Raw genomic sequence first — 5661 nt, forward strand, 5'->3', positions numbered from 1 at the left:
CACGCTCGCAGGAACCAGGGGGATGAGGCAGCTGGAAGGCTGGAAGGGGCCGCCGCCCTGCCTGTCTAACCCTCGCCGGGCGCTGGGGGGAGCTGGGTGCTGCCGTCCTGAGCCGCGCTGTGGGTTGCCCGCATCCGTCTTGTACCGCGGTCCCGCTCAGCGAGGTGCCGGGTGAATTCCAGGCCCTCTCGGAGCGGGGTCCTCTTAGCTGCCGCCCGCCGCAGGGCTGCCGTTCCCGCCGTTTTACCTCAGGAGCGGCTGTGCCTGACGCCTGCCCCTCAGGCGGTGGGGCTGTTTGATCACAGGAGGATTTCGCCGTTTATACGTCCCCTACTTTAGCTAATGCTGAAAACCGGTTTATATAGTCACAGGTTGCCACACGTCTGTGCCTCCTGCTGGTGAGGTAGCCCCGTGCCGGTCAGTCCGGTGGAGGCGCAGGGCTGGCGAGGTCGGCCGGGCCCGCGGCATGGGTGAGGCGAGCGCCAGCCGAGGAGCGGGAGTCCGCGGTCCCGCCATCGGCTCGTCTTGCCCCCGTCGCCGCGGCGTCGCTTCCCGCGGCCAGAGGCGCTGTTTCCTTGCCCAAAACTTAGATGGCGTTACCGTCCCTCCATGAGTAGGAGTTGCGATTGCATTGCAATGCAGTAATGCAAGTGGTTATTGTGGTGGCATTTACTTACGGTCTTCCATTTTCTTGGTGCATCTGTAGCTGGTTTAAATAAAAACATGGCAATGAAAGGAGGCCTTGGTCTCTAGTCTTCTACATTTTTCCAACTCAGTCCCACTTCTGGTCTTTTGAGAGATCCTTTTCTAAATTATCTTCATGAAAATGTCTTTTCATAGGGTCTCAAAAAGCAGAACAGTCCGGTTCACTGAAAGGAAAAATATGTTAAAGCTACTTACTCTATCTGAAACAATCCTATTGACCATTAATTCATCGTGTAAATAGGACAGCTTTGTTCTACAGTCACCACTGTTTTAATATGTAATCCAAAATTATTTACCACTACAAATCTTTTTTAAGAGAAATTAATCCTAATTCTTCTTTTGAATATTTCTGTGACTTAGCTAACATTCAAAAGCAATTTATACAGCTGCTTCATGAGGCTTGCACTTCACTCACAGGGGAGCTGGGATAAGTACTGTACTCGAGTGATGTACTGTGAAAGCTGCAGTTAAAAACGTTACAGTGTAATCTTGTTTTTTTTCCTTTTCCCAAGAATTTAAATTGTTTGGTGTAGACAGATAACTGATTCAAAGTTGTGTCTCTCATTCAGCGGAGATTTGCTATATGTTGTTGATAGATTGTATGGTGTATGTGGGGAGGAAGGGAACATCAGTCACTGAGCTGAATTCCTGTCTAGATTACAAATGTCAGGTTAGTAATAAATCCTGATCTATCACCACTCGGCTATTTTTAGTAATTAGATCATGATTACAAAACAGAAATATTTTGACAATTGATGAAGTTACATAAAAACACTAATCCTTTTGCATAATGGCTTCTTGAATTGTCTAAACACTCAGCACAAGGCCAGCAACTATGAGGAGATTTACACTAGTGTACATTGTGACCTGCAGTATTTCTTTGATTTTCATGTTGTTTTCCATTCTTTGGAACACAGTTTTCCTGAAAAAACACATGACCATTAATAAATAGGTTTCTCAAAGTTTCTTTGAAGTTGTATTCACAAATAATCACAATTTTTTACTCCTTTGCTACAAGTTTGCTGTGTCCCAGCATAAAGCTTAGTCTTGAAAAGTATCACTAGTCTTAAAAACCTGGATGGTAGGAAGGATTTGGACTTCTGCAGGCCTACCTGGTTAAGAACAGTGTTAGCTGGCATAGTAGAGGGATATGAATGATTTGTCTTTGATAGAGGAAGAGGCATTGCTATTTGTTAATTGCATAAAAGACACGAAAGTCTTTTTCAGGATTTGGGAGAGGTCTGGATAAGCCATATGTGAGCTGATGTTGATCCTAGGTGTCCTCGTTTCAGCTGGGATAGAGTTAATTTTCTTCCTAGTAGCTGGTACAGTGCTGTGTTTTGGATTTAGTATGAGAATGAAACACCGATGTTTTAGTTGTTGCTGAGCAGTGCTTACACTAGTCAAGGACTTTTCAGCTTCCCATGCTCTACCGACTGAGAAGGCTGGAGGTGCACAAGAAGCTGGGAGGGGGCACAGCCAGGACAGCTGACCCAAACTGGCCACAGGGATATTCCATACCATGTGACGTCATGCTCACATGATGTCCCCCCCATAAACTGGGGGAAAGCTGGCCGGGGGGGCCACTGCTCGGGGACTGGCTGGGCATTGGTCGGTGGGTGGTGAGCAATTGCATTGTGCATCACTTGCTTTGCATATTCTTATTATTTCAATTATTAAACTGTTCTTATCTCAACCCATGAGTTTTCTCACTTTTACTCTTTCGATTCTCTCCCCCATCCCACTGGGGGGCGGGGAGAGTGAGCAAGCGGCTGTGTGTGCTCAGTTGCCAGCTGAGGTTAAACTACGACACTAGGATATTCATAAATAATAACAAGTTTGACATAGTCTTACTAATATTTTATCAAAATTTTTCAAGTTGTTGTGACCCTTGTGGTGTTACAAATATACTAGTTGCATGCATGTAAGCTGATGCTTAATCAGCAGAACAAGGTTCCCCAAACTTACTGTGAAATCTGTGTAGGTAAGTATGCACATCTGATTGTTTGCGCTCTATAAGAAATAAATCTTTAGAGTTTTCTTGAAAATTATTCCCTTGATGTTCTGCCAGGCCAAACAGGTTGTAAGAAAATCTTGGCAAATTGCTGGAAAGCTTTGCTTTGTAAGAATATTGTTTTGATTTTAATAATAAAGAACATTAACTCCATGTTTTGGTGGTGGTTTTTTTTTCATTTTATCATGCCTGTTGCTTTTTGTAACAATTTGAGTATGATTGGTGAGAGCTGAACCTAGCAAAAAATAACAACTGTTAATTAAGCTTTATTTAGTCTAAGTGTAATCTGGCAATCACCAGGGTTTCAGTTAATTTTCAGGACGCTTCTGAAGGGGTCAAGATACTCTTACGTGAGCACCTCAACATGCCCAGTAGGTCCAATGCATCCCAACTCTTCTAAAAGACATTGTATTTCTGCACAGACCTGCCCACGCAGTGAACAGAGGCCCTGTAGCCAGGCCTGTGGTTAGCCCAGGGTTTTTTCAGCCTCTGTTCCTGCATGACAATACTTTTTTTCTGAACTCCTAGCACACGCCACTTCTTTCAGGTCCATCTGACTAAGCCACAACTTCCAGCTACAACTTCCAACATCTCTGTAATCCCCTGCCCAGCTCTCTCCACGTCTTCCTTGCCCAGTCTATGTCCCTATGAGTACCTGTGGACCTCCTCAAAACATTAAATCTTTTCCCTGCCAGGGTACCCCAATCAGCTGCTTCTCTTCTTTCTCCCACCCTCTCAATCCCCAACTTCAAACTGACCCTGGCTTCCCCAAAGCTCTGGTCCTTTTCTACCCTGTTTTGTGTTGCAGGCTGCTTCAGACTCTGAAGATCTGCAAGATACAGCAGAGAGTCTGAAGTGCCATCTGGCTCAGTGTTCATAGACACCTACTCCCTTAACTCCACTGCAGGGAGCTCGGAGCAATGGTCACAAACTGTCTTGTGAGAAAGGATGGGCAATGTGCGAGCAAACCAATTGCTGTTGAAATGCGCTTCGCACAGGTGGTCAGCAAGGGAAAGATTGCTTCCCGCTGCCTTCTGCCAAAAAGCAACTGCTTCAATAATAGCGATTGAAAGCAAGAGGTATTTCCTTCTCTCCAGGTTTGTTGCTGGCATTTTCTGTGCTTGGCTGGGTTTCCATCATATCCAGATGCTCCTGCCTGGCCATGACTGTGGGGATGGGAACCTCACTGACGGACATTACTGAATTTGATTTTGCTGAGAAAGCCCTGTTTCCTTGAAGCACGAGAAGGCACGTATGCAGAAGATAACGGAGGAAGGAATGTGCTGCTCTAAGGAGAAAACAAGATAAGGGCCATGAAGGCATTTCGCGTGATCAGGGAAAACGGGCCAATCCGCTAGAACATAGATGTGCATGGACACAAGGCTATAACCTATCTGCAAGCTGCAGATAGCGCATGAACACCTCTGCTTGCTATAAAAAGTGTTAACAAAGAGCAATAAAGGTCTTTGGTTGCTGCCTGCCGGAGTCCGTACCGTTAATCCCCACACATGACAACACTTCCCTTCCATAAGACAAGGGGAGATCAGGAAAGTGAAGGGAGACATTAATTTTTCTGCTTTCTCCCATCTGGTACAATTAAGTACTTGAGAGAAAGATAAAGCAGAGGTTATATATTCTTGATCCTGGGCAAATTACATAAATCTATGCACTGGTTCCCAACTTGCTAGCATGCAGTGTTATTGCTGTGCTACTGTTACATGGTTATATCGTTAAGGTCCATGACAAAATCTAATCATTCCCCTCGCTTATTTTATGCGTGACTTATGCGTGATGCTTCCTGTGTTTGTACAGATTCCAGATGTTACAGAATAGACACAGATAAAATTAAACAGCTGATAGTCAGCCAGCCATCATTCTGTCATACTTTTAGGTAATTAACGTGTATATGTTGATAGATTTAAATACTCCCCAGAAGCCTTTGTATTAAATTTCATTTGGGACTGAAAATGGAGAATCTCCAAAATGTCAGCTTAGCTGTTTATATTGCCAAGTTAGGCAAAAGAAGGTATGTGTAACTGTTGAGGCTTTTGACGGAGCTCTGGTTCGTCTAACACTTGTCTGCTCTGCGCTTGCTGTCTTCTGCAGCCAGGGACCTCGTGGGTGACCACAGGAGAGGGGCCGTGTGAGAGCACTGTTGTGGTGCACAGCCAGACACCACGTATATCACAGGTATTGGTCACTACAGATGGAAAACGTCAGATTTCCCAGTTATTTCACCATGCAGACCTTTCTATTTCTGCAGCTTCCTGAAGCTTTACTCATTTCAGTCTAAATGCACTTTTTCAGTTTTCTAGTGATTTTGTGCTACTTTTGTTTTCCAATTATATGAGAAAGAAACAATTTCTTCCAGCCAATGAAGTAATGAGAAAGAAAAGTGATTTTCAGTCCATCTCACTTTTACTAACTTTAATATTTTCCCCTACACAAAGAGTGCTCTGGCAAGCCCACTGGCGGGAGCTCTGTGATCATGCAGCTGTGCAGAACCTGAATCGGCGAGCGGGAGACCTGCTAGTGGGCGCAGGAATCACTCAGTTAATGGGGGAGGACCCTATCAATACACCGCAACTGCAGGCACGGCTCACGCCTGAAATTTTGAGACAATCAGCAGACCTTGCGTTTCAAGCAATGTTAAAGGTCCCTGATACAGGACAACCGGTGAAATCTTTTACTAACATTAAGCAAGGGAGCAACGAATCTTACATGGATTTTATCGACAAGCTCCAAGAAGCCATTCAAAAATAAGTACAAAATGCTGAAGCCAAAGAGGCGTTGCTTATGAAATTGGCTGTAGAAAATGCCAATGAGGACTGTAAAAGAGTCTTGCAGACATTGCAAAACCCGACCATAGTAGACATGCTTGACGCGTGCAACCGTGTGGGTTCAATTACACATAAGAATGAGGTTTTTGCAGCCTGTTTAGC

This window comes from Aptenodytes forsteri, unplaced genomic scaffold (genome assembly GCF_000699145.1).
Source record: "Aptenodytes forsteri isolate BGI_AS27 unplaced genomic scaffold, ASM69914v1 Scaffold137, whole genome shotgun sequence".
Classification (NCBI taxonomy): domain Eukaryota; kingdom Metazoa; phylum Chordata; class Aves; order Sphenisciformes; family Spheniscidae; genus Aptenodytes; species Aptenodytes forsteri.